This window comes from Lampris incognitus, chromosome 3 (genome assembly GCF_029633865.1).
Source record: "Lampris incognitus isolate fLamInc1 chromosome 3, fLamInc1.hap2, whole genome shotgun sequence".
NCBI classification, from domain to species: Eukaryota; Metazoa; Chordata; class Actinopteri; order Lampriformes; family Lampridae; genus Lampris; species Lampris incognitus.
Genome location: NC_079213.1, coordinates 79,935,871 through 79,954,463, shown reverse-complemented (window position 1 = coordinate 79,954,463; position 18,593 = coordinate 79,935,871).

Here is an 18,593-nt window from a genome sequence, read left to right as displayed (position 1 = left end):
AAGTCTACAAAGGGAGGTTTTATTGTGGGAGGGAAATGTATGGTGAAAAAAGGCGTTCTGTTAGTGGGATGTGTGAATAAACTATGTGTGATGTCCCGTGGTTTGCGTGTATAACTATGTGTGAGTGTTTTTAGCCAATGTGTGGTGCGGTATGTAAATGACCAGGAGGTGTTGAAGAAATGTGCGTGCACCTGGCGAGAAAGTCCAGTCCGTGATCCAAGAGGGGTTGTCCGAGAAAGTCCAGGTCCGAGATCCGGGAAGTCGAGTCCGAAAGGAGGGGTCCAGGTAGAGGGACAAGGGGGGAGATCGCAGGAGAGGTCCGGGGAGAAACGTGAAGGTCGCTGGGGACGAGGGAGACGCGGGGAGCCGTGGAAATCGCGGAGGGAGAGTCTTGGGAGGAAACAGAGACACGAAGATAAGACACTGGGGAATAAACAGAATGCAAGGAACGCTGGAGGGCTTGTCAGAACTTCACCGCAGGGTTCAGTACGTCGAAGCCCTGAGAGACGTTCTGGGGGGCTTTTTGTAGAAGGCTGCCTGATTGCCACAGGTGTCCCTGATGGATGATGGCAAACACCTGGTGCAGTGCAGCGCTCGTCTCAGAGCGCGAGCCGAGCGCTCGGATGTTTCCGGCACGCCCGAGCTGGGGGAGTGGCTTGAACGTGCCGGGGAGGCAGCTCGGGGCGGTGTAACCACAACAGGACCCCCCCTCCTACGGGAGACACCGGGCGACCGTCCGATGGCGTTGGGGTGGGCCCGATAGAACTCCTCCAGGAGTGCGGGGTCGGCCAGGTAGGACCGGGGAACCCAGCTGCGGTCCTCGGGCCCATAGCCAACCCAGTCCACCAGGTATTGGTACCCACGCCCCCGGCGGCGTACGGCGAGCAGCTGGTCGACATCCCAGACCATGTCACCACCGTCGAGGACCCTGGGGGGTGGAGGAGCTTGGACAGGGGGAGACAGGGGGCTGGTGGCTACCGGTTTGAGGCCGGAGACATGGAAGACGGGATGGATCTTGAGTGAGGTAGGGAGATGGAGACGCACCGCCGAAGGGTTGACGATGCGGTCGATGGTGTAGGGACCGACGTAGCGGGGAGCCAGCTTCCGGTTGAGGGTAGGGAGGGGCAGGTCCCGGGCCAGGAGCCATACCCTCTGGCCAGGTCGATAAGCTGGGGCCGGCACTCTCCGCCGGTTGGCGCTGCGCCGGGCCCGCTCTGTAGCTTGCAACATAGCGGCCCGGGCGGTCTTCCAAACGCGCCGGCATCGGCGGAGATGGGCCCTCGTGGACGGGACCGCTACCTCCAACTCCTGATGGGGGAACAGAGGGGGTTGATAGCCCAGGGAACACTCGAAGGGGGACAAACCGGTAGCCGAACTCTCCATGGAGTTGAGCGAGTACTCCACCCAGGGCAGGTACTTGCTCCAGGAGGCGGGGTTGCTGGTGGTAACGCAACGCAAAGCTGCCTCCAGGGCTTGATTGGCCCGCTCTGCCTGCCCATTGGTCTGGGGGTGATACCCGGAGGAGAGGCTGACCGTGGCCCCAATCCCCTTACAGAAGGCCTGCCATACCTTCGAAGTGAACTGGGGACCACGGTCAGAGACAATGTCCAGGGGAATCCCATGAGGTCGGACGACGTGGGAGACGAGAAGGTCTGCCGTCTCGGCTGCAGAGGGGAGTTTGGTGAGGGCAACAAAATGGACGGCCTTGGAAAACCGGTCGACAATGGTCAGGATGGTGTCATTGCCTTGGGACACGGGGAGGCCAGTTACAAAGTCCAAGGCAATGTGGGACCAAGGTCGGCCGGGGACAGGAAGGGGGCGCAGGAGACCTGCTGGAGGGCGATGGAGAGCCTTGCTGCGGGCGCAGGTGGTGCAGGCTGCCACGAACTCTCTGGTGTCTGCCTCCATGGTGGGCCACCAGAAACCCCTGCGGATGAAGGCCGCCGTTCGGTAGACACCGGGGTGGCAGGCAAGATGGCTGGAGTGGCCCCACTCCAGCACCTGGGGCCGGACAGAGGGAGGCACAAATAGCCGGTTCCGGGGTCCATTGCCTGGGTCGGGATGGGCGCGCTGGGCCCTTCTCACCACTGATTCGATGGCCCAGGTGACGGCGCCCACCACCCGGGCCGGGGGAAGGATGGTGTCTGGGGCGTCAGCGGACCCCTCGGGAAACAGACGGGGGAGGGCGTCTGCCCTGACGTTCTTGGTGCCCGGGCGGTAGGTGAGGGTGAAGTCGAACCGGCTGAAGAAGAGAGCCCAGCGCGCCTGCCTGGGGTTGAGCCTCTTAGCCGTCCGTACGTAGGTCAGATTTTTGTGATCGGACCATACGATGAACGGCTGCCCTGCTCCCTCCAGCCAGTGTCTCCACTCCTCTAGGGCGGCGTGGACGGCCAGCAACTCCCTGTTGCCGATGTCATAATTCTTCTCCGCAGGACTGAAACGCCGGGAGAAGAAGGCGCACGGGTGGATCTTCTGGTCCTCCTCCGACCGCTGGGAGAGGACGGCTCCGATGCCCGTGTCCGATGCGTCCACCTCCACGATGAACTGTCTGCACGGGTCCGGGTGGGCGAGCACCGGAGCCGTTGTGAACAGCCTCTTCAGGGCCAAGAAGGCGGCTTCCACCTCCGAGGTCCAGGAGAAGGGGCGGAGGTTGGAGGTGAGTGCAGTGAGGGGGGCGGCCACACGGCTGAACCCCCTGATGAAGCGCCGGTAGAAGTTTGCAAACCCCAGGAAGCGCTGGAGTTGCGTCCTGTTGGTGGGCCGTGCCCACTCCTCCACCGCTCGGGTCTTCCTGGGGTCAGTGCGGACGAGCCCCTTCTCCACGATGTGGCCAAGGAACTCCACGGAGGCGGAGTGGAACACGCACTTCTCGGCTTTCACGAAGAGCCTGTTCTCCAGCAGCCGTTGGAGGACCAGGCGGACATGCTGGTGGTGTTCCTCCTCAGTCCTGGAGAACACGAGTATGTCATCCAGGTACACCACCGCGAACGTGTTCAGCATGTCCCGGAGCACGTCGTTGACCAATGCCTGGAAGACGGCCGGGGCGTTGGTGAGGCCGAAGGGCATAACGAGGTACTCGAAATGCCCTAGGTGGGTGTTGAAGGCCGTCTTCCATTCATCCCCTTCCCGGATGCGCACCAGGTGGTACGCGCTGCGCAGGTCCAGCTTCGTGAACACCGTGGCGTGAGTGAGTGGCTCGAACGTGGAACTCATAAGGGGGAGTGGGTATTTATTTTTCACCGTGATATTATTTAACATTCGATAATCTATGCAAGGCCTCAGGCTGCCCTCCTTCTTTGCCACAAAAAAGAAGCCCGCCGCCACCGGGGAAGACGAGGGCCTTATGATTCCTGAGGCCAGGGACTCTGTGATATAATTGCGCATAGCCTCCTTCTCTGGGACGGAGAGGTTATACAACCGCCCGGTGGGAAGGGCGGCCCCGGGAAAGAGATCTATGGCACAATCATAGGGACGGTGAGGGGGGAGGGAAAGTGCACTTTCTTTACTAAATACAGGGGCTTGTCAGATGTATCGGCGTAGCGGTGGAGATTGATACAACTTGACACTATTAGTATCTTTAGTCTTTGGCATATTTATTTTCCATCAGGCTCATCATGCGACCATGTTGTCGCATGATCTTGAATCAACAAGTCTACCGGAACTGGTAGGCTACCAACAGAAGAAGTGGCAGTGACATCACATCCTGATGCACTGCCTAGTGTAAACATTGCCCTCTGGTGGACAAATAATATTATTGCCCTCTACTGGGCACAGGAGTTATATCCATTACTATGAACACAATAAGTAAGGGCGTACATTATATTATAATAAAACATTCAACACCCCCACTCGCACATAGGTTATTGTGGTATAACAGTGCAATGTAGAAAACAATAACCAAAAATATTCCCGCTATTTGGGGATTAGTTACCAAAATAACAAAAATACAATGAGTCACACCATACATGGCGTTTTAGCAGTTCAAGTACCAAACAAGTGCTGAGCAAACTTTTTAAGTTGTAGCTTTGTGGCTGGTTTGGTCATCAAGTCAGCGATCATGCTGTCAGTAGGACAGTATTCCAGAGATATCTTACCACTACTAACAGTCTCTCGTATGAAGTGATATTTAATATCAATGTGTTTACATCTTTGGCGATTAACTGGATTTCTTGCTAAAGCAATTGCTCCTTGGTTGTCATCATAAACCTTAGTTTGTGCATATTTGTATTTATCCATACCCTTGAGTAGCTGATGTAAATACATACACTCCTGAATAGCTGACGCTAAGGCCATGTATTCTGCCTCGCAGGTAGATAGTGCAACTGTCGGTTGTTTCCTACTCTTCCAAGAAATGAGAGAGCTTCTCTCACTTAGGCTGACACAATATCCCGTGGTGCTACGTCTATCAGAGACCTCTGAGGCCCAGTCAGCATCACTGTGGATTATAAGCCCTAGCTGACTTTTGTAATCCCTTTTAAAACATAAACCACGGTGACTTGTACCCTTGAGATACCTGAACACGTGCTTTACTGTGTTCCAGTGCTCCTCAGTTGGATCAGAGAAATGTTGGGAAAGTTTGCTGACCACAAAACTTAAATCTGGCCTAGTGCAAGTAGCCAAATAAATCAAACTCCCAACTGCCTCTCGATACAACCTTGGATCTTCCATTTTTTCTGCATCCTCTGTGTATTCTAGTTTTGCCTCGCATGGGGTCTCTCTAGACTTACAGTCTTGCATCCCAAACCTGGAGAGGATTTTATTCACATACCTCTCTTGTGACATAGTGACTTGGCTCCCTGACTGGTGAAAATCAATCCCTAGAAAATGATTGAGTTTCCCCAGGTCTTTCATTTTGAACCTAGCGGTGAGCATCATTTTTACAGTTTTCACAACATCCTCATTGTTAGCGGCAATGATTAGATCATCAACCCATACAATAATGATTACTTTTTCATTTTCCTTTTCCCTTGTGTATTGACAGTTATCAGCAGGATTTTGTTTGAAACCATTTTCTGTGAGGTATGCATGTAACAGAGCATACCAGTTCCTGCCGGACTGTTTAAGTCCATAAAGGGACTTCTGTAGTTTGCATACTAGTCGTTCTCCGGTTTTTGATACCTCCTCATAACCTTCTGGTTGTTCTAGGTATATCTCTTTATCTATTTTTGCATGCAGGTATGCAGTTTTTACATCCATCTGATGTAAAACTAAATCGTCCTGCACTGCTTTCTGCATGACAACTCTAACAGTAGTCATGTCAGCTGTCGGCGAGAAGGTTTCTTCGTAGTCAATACCTTCCTTTTGGCTGTAGCCCTTAGCTACATATCTAGCCTTACATTTTTCTGACCCATTAGCGTCACTCTTTAGGGAATACACCCACCTGCCCCCCACTGTCTTTTTGCCTGGTGGCAACTGGGTGATTTTAAAAGTCTCATTCTCTTTCAGTGACTGCATTTCGTCATCCATAGCGTTTTTCCACTGTTTTGACTTTGTTGACCTGATAGCTTCCTGAAAAGTTTGTGGTATGTCACAAACAGCTCTGTAACAAGCATCTACACAAATTACCAGTGTGTCTGTTGTATCAGTGTCGTATTCCTGTAAATGCGCTGGCATTCTCCTATTTCTAGGTGGGTTCCTTCTAACTCCCCCACTGCTTGGCTGTTCACTCTCGACCTCAGAAACATCACCACCAACACTTTGACCTGATGCATTTTCATCATCATTTATCTCATTGTCATAGACCATGGGTTCTACCTCCCTGTCCTGACATTCACTGTGTGGTCCCTGTGTCTGTGTTTCTTTCTCTTTAGGGGTCCTATTGTTGAACTTCACCAACCTGTGTCGTGATACCTTCTGTGTGTCAGGAAAATATATAAGATAAGCAGGACTATTCTTATCGTAGCCCACAAAAACACCCTCTTTACATCTGGAGTCCATCTTCCCTTTCTCTTGTGTGTATGTAAAACACACAGACCCGAATTTCTGAAGTCTGGACATGTCTGGTTTCTTGCCTGTAAGCATCTCATATGGTGTTTGCTGGGTGCGTTTACTATAGCACCTATTTCTTACGTGTGCTGCGGTCTGCACAGCATGACTCCACAGTGTATCTGGTAACTTGCTGTCTAGCAGCATACACCTACCCATCTCAAAGAGGGTTCGCCAACCTCTCTCCGCTGTACCGTTCTGGTGAGGTGAATAGGGTGCGGATGTTTCATGTTTTATGCCATTTTTGGTTAGCAGTGCTCTGAACTCTTTACTGGTGAATTCGCTCCCATTATCTGAGCGAATTATTTTGACCTTTCCAAAGGGGGCGGAGTCTGCTAAGTACCTCTCTGTGGCCTGTAAGGCATCACTTTTGGATTTGAGAAAATATATGGTCATCGCACCCGAATAATCGTCTGTAAAAGACTGTGCATACTTGTGACCTTCTAGACTTGGGGTTCTCATGGGACCAGCAAGATCCGTATGGACTAGCTGAAGAGGCTCTGTATCCTTTTTATCTGCCTCTCTATTCCGTGTTTGTGTGAACTTTCCTTTAGTACATATCTCACACATCTGTGCTGGTCTAACAGCACTACCTCGTATTTCCATACCTCTTACCACACCCATTAGTTTGCTTACATCCTCGTAGTTGCAATGCCCTAAAATCTCATGCCATGTTTGCATGTCATGGCACACACTGCAAGTATCAACATTTTTCACAACAGTGGGTAGGTAGAACAAATTACCACTTTCATGGAAATCAAACCTGGTACCCTTCTTGGTGAGCATGTGACTGTCCCCTCTCTTAAAAGTCACTGTCGCCCCTGCATTGGTTGCTCTTGCCACTGAAAAGATGTCGTGCGGGTACGTCGGCATATACAATGCGTCCTGTAGCTGTGCGGTTTGTTCTCGTCCATCGCTGTCTAGTAGAGAGATCAGCGCCGTCCCTCTGCGTTGCGCTGTCCCCGTGCACTTAGTTCCATCTGCCAGCTCGATTGAATGGGCGTCGGGCTGGAAAGTGTTATCGAAGCTCTCGAACATGGCAATATCAGTCACAATGTGAGATGTCGCCCCAGCGTCCACCATGATCCCTTTCTTTTTCACATTGGCTGGTGGCCTGTCGTTGCTCGTCGTCATGAAGAGGAAGTCCCTGTCGTTCCTGCTCTCCTCCTCTTCGTCCTCTGCCATCTTTCGGGCTCCGTCTCCTTTTCCCTTCTTCCTGCACACTGAGTCAGCGTGCGAGTTGCTCCTGCAGTGACTGCACCACACTTTCTGGGTGCACTTGGTCCTGACATGTCCTTTAACACCACATCGGTAACACGTCAGAGTGGCTTCCCCATCTTTTCTTTGTGTCTTGGTGCCTTGTTTGCTTTGCTTAGTGTTAGTCTTCATCACAGTGTCCGCAGATCCAGACGTCCTCATCTTTTCGGACTCTTCATACACCCTCAATCTTCTCTTAAAGTCTTGGAATGTGACATTGTCCTCATTTTGTGTTACATGGACAGCCAGTGGTCTGAATGAGTCAGGCAGTCCATTCAAGATGGTGGCTGCAAGTAGCCCATCACTTATATTCTCTCCTGCATCGCGGAGAGCTGTTATATTCTCTGCCCTTATGTAATCTGTAACAGTCTCAGTTCCTTCCATACTTATAGTGGTCAAGGATGTGTACAGATTCAGAATCCTTGGCTTGCTTTTACCTGTATAGTGCTCTCTTAATATTTTTAGAGCTTTGCGGCCATCTTCAGCAGCATCGTGTCTTATTAATGACAGACTCTTATCAAGTGAATTTACTAATTGTGCATAACAGTCTGCATTTCTTGCTACGTCTGTAGCTATAGCGTTAGCATCGGCACCGTCGGCTGGTGCTTGTAAAATAGTGTCTTTTAATTTCAGAATGTGTAACCGGCTAAGAAATCTTGTCTCCCACAGATCGTACTTATCCTCTGCTCCGTCGAACACGGGCCTCATTAACTGCTGTTGTAACAAGGAGACCGTTCCTGCTGCAGCCGCCATTATCACTTTCTTTTCCAAGTTCAATCTCCAAACGTTGAATTGCGGCTTGTAGAAACTCTCGTTGCGCGCTTTTCACTGCATTTTCAGCCGGAGTCTCTCGGCGCCGTCTTCAAAAGCCCTTTTAGCCTAGCTAGTAGCTTCACTTGGCTAACAGACAAAAGTTCGTTTTTCTGTTACCTTTCCTTGCTTTAAACTGGCATGACTGGGCCCATAACCTGTCAGATGTATCGGCGTATCGGTGGAGATTGATACAACTTGACACTATTAGTATCTTTAGTCTTTGGCATATTTATTTTCCATCAGGCTCATCATGCGACCATGTTGTCGCATGATCTTGAATCAACAAGTCTACCGGAACTGGTAGGCTACCAACAGAAGAAGTGGCAGTGACATCACATCCTGATGCACTGCCTAGTGTAAACATTGCCCTCTGGTGGACAAATAATATTATTGCCCTCTACTGGGCACAGGAGTTATATCCATTACTATGAACACAATAAGTAAGGGCGTACATTATATTATAATAAAACATTCAACAGGGCTAAATCGTGATAAATGGAAGGAACACCAGTGAGATCCGTGGGAGGAGGCACGGGTCTGAGGCCGCTGGACGGGGAGTGGGCGGAGCGAAGGCAGTTGGCATGACACGCAACGCTCCAACCCAAAATCCGCCCAGTAGACCAAGAGATGTAGGGATCGTGCCGTTCCAACCACGGTCTTCCTAACACCAGGGGCGCGCAAAACCAAGAAACGGATAGCTTCCACGTGATTACCCGAAAGAGTGAGGGTGAGGGAAGCAGTGCTGTGTGTGATTTTACCTAGTGAACGTCCATCTAGGGCTTGGGCTGTGAGGGGTGTGTCTAGGGGGACGAGTGGAATGCCGGCCTGCCGGGCCAGCGAGGTGTCCATCAAACACTAGTCCGCCCCCGAATCCAGGAGTGCACCAACAGACAGTGAGCGGTTACCCCAGGTGAGAGTGACCGGAAAGAGGTGGTTGTGCTCCTTCTTGGGCTGGTGTAGCACACTTGATAAGAATGACACTTACAAGGGCTGGTGTTTTTGTTGTTTTACTCCATCTGTCAAATAGACATTACAGAGGACACGTTTTCAGAGCATGGCTCACTATACGAACGGCAACACTCATCTGACGACTCTATGTCCCAGAGTGCACGGCGAGAGCCAGCACTACGTCACACAGGCTAGAAGCAATTAACCTGCAGTGCCCTCCTGTGGCGAGAACCGGCTATCACAACAACACAGCAGACAATTCTCCTCTTTACTATTAGTGAGTGGTCAATGAAGGTAAGTATATAAAATAAAAAATAGATGGGGGGCTACTAAATCCCAAGTACCCCACTCTCTCCCCTCAAAAAGATAATGGCGTCCCGACATAACAAATCTACCAGTTCACATTGCATAACTTTTCATTGAAAAGATAGGTTATTACTAAGCAGGAGTCAATCTGGATACTGTACTGTAATCAGTCATAACATATAACACACATCTCCTATTAATGGTATATGTTTGCAGTAAATAATGTGCACTTGAATCCACTGCTTCGTCCGTCTTGAGGCCGGGGAGCTATAGTATCTGACTAAAAGCAAATAACTTTGTAATAGTAATATCCCTGGTGGTAACAGGTGTGTTCTAAAACCCCAATGCTACAGTAACTCTGTGTCTGGTGATCACAGGACAACTAAAATCACATAGCTATAACAATTGTAACATGTCAAAAGTTTTTTTGTGTTTTTTTTTTTTTTTGTGTTTTTTTTTGTTTTTTTTTTCATTTATTTATTTATACTGAGTTGTCTGATTTGCTTATCTACCAGACACACTAGGCTGCCCTAGTCTGTGATAAGTAAACACTGGTGTAGGTTTTCTATTTCTCAAAGGATATGCTTTTTCTCTGGCAGGCTGCACAGCTTCCCCTGGAGGAGGCTGCAAGGCATCTTCTGGTGGAGGCTGCAAGGCATCTTCCAGGCTCTTGTCGTCATCGGGCTCATCCTCTTCTTCAGCTCCAGATGTCTCGCCATTCTCTGACACTGTCCCATTGTCCTCTATTGTTGCAGGCTGCTCCGCAAAATCCTCTTCATCTTGACCGTCTCTTTCCTCCGGATAGAACTCCAAGGCATCTGGGCTCAGCTGACTCTGGATCCGCTCACTGGCTCTGACTGTTGGTCGTCCCACGATGCATCTCCAGTTATCCTCATCATCTGAGTCACTGTCCTGTTCCTGGTTCCACTGCATTTGTCTGTCTGTCTTCTTTCTCTCCCGTCTAGGTTTCACAGGTAAGTCCTCTTCTCTTGGTTCCACCGGCAGGAAGTCGCATGGCAGAAGAAGGTTCCTATGCATGATTCTGGTTCGTCCTTTTCCATTCTCCGGCTTCAGCTCATACACAGGGCTGTCGGCGTGCTTCCTCTGTGTTACTACATGCACCTGGTCCTCCCAGAATGGTCTTAATTTCCCCGGTCCTCCTTTCTCGTTCAGGTTGCGGATGAGAACCCTGCATCCGGGATACAGCTCTGTCCCGTGGGCCTTTTTGTCGTATAGTGTTTTGTTTCTGGCCCCCTCCTTCCGTGCTGTCTCTGATGCTAGGCGATAGGCGTCATTCATGCGGGCCTTCCACTTCTCTGCATATTCTTGAGGGGATAGTGCCTGGTCCTTTGCTCTAAGGCCAAACATCAGGTCAATGGGAAGTCTTGGATTTCTGCCGAACAACAGATAGTAAGGTGCAAATCCGGTCGCTTCATTTCGGGTGCAGTTGTATGCATGTATCACCTTTGGGAGTGACGCTTTCCAATCCGTTTTCGCAACCGCTGGCAGGTTTCTCAGCATCGCCAGAACCGTTCTGTTGAAACGCTCGACCTGACCATTTCCTTGCGGGTGATACGGTGTTGTGTGAGAACCCCTGACTCCACTGTACTCCTGCAGCTTGGCGAAGAGCTTATTGTCAAACTCCTTCCCTTGGTCATGGTGCAGCGTCGCCGGGAAACCAAATCTCAGCACAAAGTCCCCGAATACCTTCTCTGCGGCGGTCTTGGCAGCTTTGTTTCTGCATACATAGGCTTGAACAAAACGGGTAAAGTGGTCCATAACCACCAGTATATACTCGTACCCTCCCTTACACTTCTCTAAGTGTAAGAAGTCAATGGAGACCATCTCAAATGGGTGTGTGGTCACGATGTTGGTGAGAGGGGCTCTGGTTGGTTTGTTGGGGCGCTTGGTCTTCAGGCAGCTACACACCTGTGTGATGTAATGTTCCACATCTTTCTGCATGTGAGGCCAATAGAAACGGTCCCTCAACAGGTGCAACACCCTCTCCACGCCTAGATGGCCCAGGTCTCTGTGCAGTTCTTTATATACCAGCTCATGGAACTTTTTCGGCAGGACTAGCTGAGTTCGGGTAGCTGTTTTCCGGCGCAGGATGCCATCATCATCAAGGCACAGCCGATGCTTCTCTCTCATGAGTGTCGCAACACCCCTGCTCGCACACTGTGTTTTTCCCCGAGGCCACTGATTGGAGGTTATGTACAGCACCTCTCCAATGACAGCATCCTCCCTCTGGGCGTCTCTCACCGTCTGACTGGGTATCTCTGCCACAGGTGATGTATGTTCCTTCTCAAACTCGGCTAGTGCTGTGGCTATGGTTACCGGACACATCCAAGGCTCAGCTCTCTCCAGCTGTACTGACAGCGCCTGGGTCACACTGTTCATGACCTCGGGGTGTACTTCTTGTGAACAGGTCTGCATGTACTGCTCCATCGGCATGCGTGAGAGGCCATCTGCGTCCCCATTGGCTCGTCCAGGCCGGTACTTGATAGAGAACTGGAAATCGGCTAACTCTGCTACCCACCTGTGGGTGGTCGCATTCAGTTTGGCTGTCGTGAGCACATAGGTGAGGGGATTATTGTCTGTGTAGACAGTGAATGATGGAGCGTGGTAGAGGTAATCTCTAAATCTCTCACATATGGCCCATTTCATCGCGAGGAACTCCAACTTCCCTGAGTGGAGATGGTAGTTCTTCTCAGGAGTTGTCAGTGTCCTAGACCCATACGCGATGACTGCCAGCCCACCCTGTGACTGTCTTTGATACAATACTGCCCCGAGGCCCTCTCGTGACGCGTCGCAGTGAAGGATAAAGGGCTGTTCAAAGTCTGGGTAGCCCAACACTGGTGGCTGGATGAGGAATTCAATCAACTGACAGAGGACCTGTTGGTGTTCAGCTGTCCACTTAACTGGGTGAGAGGAGGGCAGATGGTCTCGGGAGCCCTTCCTCCCCTTGTCCTTTCTCTTTTGTTTGAGCTTCCCCGCTGCTGTCTTCTCTGGGGTGAGGTCATAGAGAGGCCTTGCGATTCGGGAGAAGTTAGGTATGTAGGGCCGGTAATACGAGATGAATCCCAGCATCTTCCTGAGCTCTCCGATGGTCGTAGGTTCTCTCTCCTTCAGTGCCTGGACCGGGGCCACATCAGCGGGGTCCATTGTGTATCCATCCTTGGTCACAAGCCTTCCCAGGAACCTTACTTGGTTTTTGAAGAGTTCACATTTTCTTGCCGTCAGCTTGATTCCATGGCTTCTGTAGCGGTGCAGTACTCTTCTCAGGTGCTGGAGGTGTTCGTCGAATGTGGTTGAGTGGACCAGGTTGTCATCTAAATACGGCTGACAAATGTTGTCCCTCAGCCCAATCAAACATTCCTCCATGGACCTCTGGAACTCTGCTGGTGCTGAGGACAGTCCGAAGGGAATTCTCACCCATTCATATAATCCCCACGGGGTGATGAATGCAGTCAGTGGACGGCTGGACTCCTCAAGAAACCCCTGGTGATATGCCTTCCCCTGATCCAAGACAGAAAACCAGGCACTCCCCTTCAGGCTGTCGAGCATATCCTGGATGCGTGGTATTGGATGGCGGTCTGGGATGGACCTCTTGTTCAACTCACGGTAGTCACAGCAGAGGCGGAGGCTCCCATCCTTTTTCCGCACACACACGATTGGGCTTGAGTAGGGTGATTTTGACTTAGTTATCCAGCCTCTGTTCAGTAAATCCTCGAGGTATTCCTTCACTTCTTTATGAAGAGGCTTTGGGACTGATGTGTATGTCCGCTTCACCGGTGTGGTGTCACTCAGGCGGATCTTGAGCTGGAGTGATGGAATAGTCCCCACATCATGGTCATCGCGTGCGAACACACTACTCTCCTCCCGCAGTAGCTCTCTCACCTGCAGTTGTTGTTCAGGTGTCAGGTGGTTCAGAGGGACAGGCGGGTCCCATAGATCTTCCTCCTGGTGTTCCGTCTTGACATCACCTGGCCCTTTCAGCTTTGTTGTGTCTCTAATCACAGGTCTTCGTTCTGTACCTGTTGTGGAGGTCCCTGGGATGACTGGGTTCACTGTACTAGTCCCATCCACATCCAACGGCTTCACGGCGGCAGGGTAGATGGCTCTAGTTCTTTGGGTCTGCCCCAGGGGAGTCCGTGGCGGCAGTGTGATGTCATGAGCTGTGACGTTAGTCACTGGGACAGCGATGCGTGACCAGGTTCCCTTCTGTAAACATACAATGTTTTCATCCACCTTCAGGCCCTCTGGCCACTTTGGGTTCACATTAGGCTCAAAGAGGACGTTCTGGTCTGCTTGGAGGGGCCCTGCTCTAACACCACACTTAACAATCTTTGTCTGGCCCGCCGGAATAGTCATGCTTTCTCGGCCCACTTTAACCATCCCCTCACCTTCCATATCATCTTGGCTGTTTATCAGCTTCACGAGGACTTCAGCCTTCTTGTAGTCAACCGCGAACGCAATGCTTAGTGCCTTTGTGATTACACTTGATGGCTGTCCAGCTCCAGACTCTAACAGGTGTTCAATTACATTGTAACCGATGATCGGTTCTTCTGCGGTGCCCTGGTGTGTGGTTACTAGTATTGGCACAGTGAGTTCCATTGGTGGAGTCTGAGTGGTGCTATTCGGTGCTAACTGGACAGTCACTTCCACCCATCCAGAGAAAGGAATGGTTGTCTGGTTTGCTGCTTTACCAGTCAGGGTGCCAGGGCCAAGGATCTCTTCTGTGCTTCTCACCTTGGTGTGTGGGAGATGTTTTCTCCTCCATTCTTCACTGATTAGGCAGACCTGCGACCCGGTATCCCACAATGCCTGTGTGGCTACACCATCAATGTAACAGTTTATCATGTATTTCTTTCCAATTAGGTTCAGCAGCTGTGACTGGCGTTTTGAGGAGATATGACTCACTGTGGGTGCTTGCTGTTCCCGCCCTGCCTCGTCTCGCTGTCGGGCAGACACTCTGGCTTCTAGTAGCTGAATACTGTCGTCGATGAGCTTGCTGGTGACAGTACAGCTAGACGTGTCTACCTGCTCCGATTTTTCAGGCCTCTGAGCTCTACACCCTCTTGAAAGATGGCCACTCTGTCCGCATTTGAAACAGTGGTTGCACTGGTCGCCCCTTTCACTGTCTTGACAGGCTTTGCATCCGCGCTTCCTCACAGGCTGCTGCTGACGAGAAGGTCTTTGGCCAGAGGAGTGGTTCATGGCTTTTCTCATCTGTTCCATTTCTCCTTTCAGCTGTTGGATTATCTCGTAGAACGCAGACTCCTTTTGGTTCCCTGCCTGTGTCTTAAGGGCTTTCACACTCGCGGATGTTGATGGTGACGACTCCTGACCCCCGACCACTGCAGCTTCCGCTCCTAGATACTGATGTGCCTCAGCTCGCACTTCCCGCACTCTGGTTTCCTTACTGTGGGAGCTCTTCTTGAATTTCCGCTGTCTCTCTGACTCGAAACTTGCGGCCTCTATCATCTTAACAATGAGAACATCATCAGTAGTTGCTTGATCATCGAGATAGCTCTTGAGCTGATATTTTACCTGGTCACTCACTAGCCCAGTTCCCACAGCTCTTAGGAACTTCTTCTGTATCAGTTCAGGGCTGTATTGTTCATCAGAGCCAGGCTCTCTCGCTGCTGCTAAGAGTCTCTCTTTACATGCTATGGCTCGGAACAGGAAGTTCTGTGGTGACTCCTGACTGTCCTGTGTGATGTTGATTAGTCGGTGATATAGGTCCACAGAGCTATCATCTTTGAAATGGCCTTTCAGAATGGTCCTCAGCTGAGGGAGGGTGAGTTCGGTTTTGATCTCTAACAAGTCACGGAGAGTCAGCCCAGGGCTGATGGCTCGGATTACAGCCTCTATTATCTCCAACTCGCTGTGGCCTTTTCTCACCCCCATATCAATCTGATGCGTAAGATTTATATAAGACAACTTGTCTATCTGCCCCCGTTCTCCTATTTGGCCATTTATCTTAAAGTCTCTGCGTATGGTTACTTCAGGGGGTTGGATTACTGACGGGATTGGGTTTGAAGGTTGACTAGGTCTACTGGGTTCTTTAAGACTTAGTTTCTCACTGAGGCGTGATATCTCTTCCTCAAGCGCTTTTGTGGATGCAGTAAAGCTGGACTGTAAGGCCTGATATTGTTCATGTAAGCTTGCCAATTCAGCAGCATCCTTGTTAGTACTGTCTGCACCTGCACCAGTATGTGACTCCGCCCCTCTCTGCTTCATTTCACTAGAGAGGTCCACTAGTCTGGACAGAAACTGACGTGCTACCTCTTCATCCTCCTTCTCAATTGCTTCATCCACAGTTTCACTAATAAGTCTGATCAGCGCATGCCTCTTTGTCTGGTTTTCAGTGGGGACTTTAGCAATAACACACACCTCTTTTAACTGGTCCAGCCCTAACTGCAGGAGGGTCTCACTCAGCCTGTCTTGCAGTTGCTCAAGCTCCAGTTCCATTGTTGGTCACGTGTTCTCACTCCGCTCCCCACTTCTCCTGACAATGGTGGCAATGGCGCTGATCCCGGGTTTCGGCACCAATATTTGTAGCACACTTGATAAGAATGACACTTACAAGGGCTGGTGTTTTTGTTGTTTTACTCCATCTGTCAAATAGACATTACAGAGGACACGTTTTCAGAGCATGGCTCACTATACGAACGGCAACACTCATCTGACGACTCTATGTCCCAGAGTGCACGGCGAGAGCCAGCACTACGTCACACAGGCTAGAAGCAATTAACCTGCAGTGCCCTCCTGTGGCGAGAACCGGCTATCACAACAACACAGCAGACAATTCTCCTCTTTACTATTAGTGAGTGGTCAATGAAGGTAAGTATATAAAATAAAAAATAGATGGGGGGCTACTAAATCCCAAGTACCCCACACTGGGGCTGAGGAAGGGTCGTCAGACTCACTAGGACACCCCTCACTAGTGAGCCGGGTCTTTTTGGGCGAGTCGGGCAGGCCTTGATATAGTGGCCCGACCTCCCGCAGTAGAGGCAGAGGTGGCCATGCATCCTCTGCTCCCTAACTTCCAGCGGGAGCCGTGACCGACCCAACTGCATGGGCTCCTCCTCCGGCCTGGATCCAGAAGCCACCCAGGGTTGCGAGGTGGAGTGTGAGGGTGGAGAGAGCCCACGGGACGCTGACCCAGGGAAGGCACCGGTAGGACGGACGGGGGTTGGTCTATGGGAGGGGCCAGCGCGCGGGGCGCGTTCCTGGCGCCGCTCCCGCAGCCGTTCGTCCATCTGGAGGGCGACGAGCTCGTTGAAGGAGGCAGGGTGGTCCCGAACGATAAGATCTTTGATGGGCTCGCTCAGCCCCCTCCTGTACGCGCTCTTGAGCGCAGTGTCATCCCACCCACTGTCTGCCGCGAGTATCCTTACCTCCAGGGAATACTCTGCCACCGACCTGGCTCCCTGTTGGATGGAATGGAGGCGGCCGGCAGCGTCCTGCCCGTCAGCTGGGTGGTCGAACACCAGATTGAACTCGCGGCGGAAGGCACCATAGTCCGAGGCGAGCTGCTCGGTATGGCCTACCGCCGCTATGGCCCAGCTGAGGGCTTTGCCGGTGAGGAGGGACATGACAAGGGCTACCTTGGTCTCTCCTGTCCTATACCTAGCTGGCTGGTGTTTGAACAGGAGCTCACACTGACCAAGGAAACCCCTGCACAGCTCGAACTCCCCACCGCAGGCCTTGGGGCAGGGGAGGTTAGGCTCGCACCGGGGGTCCAGTGGGGGTTGACTCGGAGGGGGAACGTCGGGACCAGGAACGGGGAAACCGGAGGCCGAGCTGGGGGCAGAGACCGAGGCCAGGGCAGGGTGGTCGCTCATCCTGGAGACCGCTGTGGAGAGGGCAGCGATCTGCGCGGTGAGGGCATCTACCGTACTCGTCGCGGCCTGGGAGCCGGAACGAAGATCGCTGATCTCTCCGGTGACACGGGTGAAGGCAGTAGTAAGCTCTGAGCAGAGAGAGGCAAGTTGGCAACTGTGACTTCTTACTACTGCCTCTAGGGGGACGGGGCTCAGGGGCGTCACAGGGACCGTCCGCTCCTTGGGTTTGCCTGGGTCCATAATGGCTTCGACGTTCTGTTATGCTCGCGCACCAGAACCTGACCCGTGTGGCGAAACCCAAGACAGACAGACACGAGATGACTTCTAAGTCTACAAAGGGAGGTTTTATTGTGGGAGGGAAATGTATGGTGAAAAAAGGCGTTCTGTTAGTGGGATGTGTGAATAAACTATGTGTGGTGTCCCGTGGTTTGCGTGTATAACTATGTGTGAGTGTTTTTAGCCAATGTGTGGTGCGGTATGTAAATGACCAGGAGGTGTTGAAGAAATGTGCGTGCACCTGGCGAGAAAGTCCAGTCCGTGATCCAAGAGGGGTTGTCCGAGAAAGTCCAGGTCCGAGATCCGGGAAGTCGAGTCCGAAAGGAGGGGTCCAGGTAGAGGGACAAGGGGGGAGATCGCAGGAGAGGTCCGGGGAGAAACGTGAAGGTCGCTGGGGACGAGGGAGACGCGGGGAGCCGTGGAAATCGCGGAGGGAGAGTCTTGGGAGGAAACAGAGACACGAAGATAAGACACTGGGGAATAAACAGAATGCAAGGAACGCTGGAGGGCTTGTCAGAACTTCACCGCAGGGTTCAGTACGTCGAAGCCCTGAGAGACGTTCTGGGAGGCTTTTTGTAGAAGGCTGCCTGATTGCCACAGGTGTCCCTGATGGATGATGGCAAACACCTGGTGCAGTGCAGCGCTCGTCTCAGAGCGCGAGCCGAGCGCTCGGATGTTTCCGGCACGTCCGAGCTGGGGGAGTGGCTTGAACGTGCCGGGGAGGCAGCTCGGGGCGGTGTAACCACAACAAATACGGCCTAATTTAATCAGCGGAGGAATAGATTGTCGTAGCCTACAACTCAGCCATGACCCCAGTTTTTATTATTTTGGACCCGTTAAGGAAATAATTGCAAAAAGGGTTCTAAGTTCCCCGGTTTGTTCCTCGATTGGCAATAGCGGGGAATATAGGACCCTTTATTTGGAAAAAGGTCCTATGTTCCCCTGGAAACAGCGGGGAATATAGGACCCTTTTTCCAAAAGAGGGTTCTATGTTCCCCGGTGTCTATTGCAACCGGGATTATAGGACCTTTTTAGGAGAAAACGGGGAATATGGGACCCTTTGTTTTCCGAAAGGGTCCTATGTGACCCGGGGAATATAGGACCCGGGGACTATAGGCACAGCCCCGTCACGAAAGTGGCGTGTTCTTCGAGACG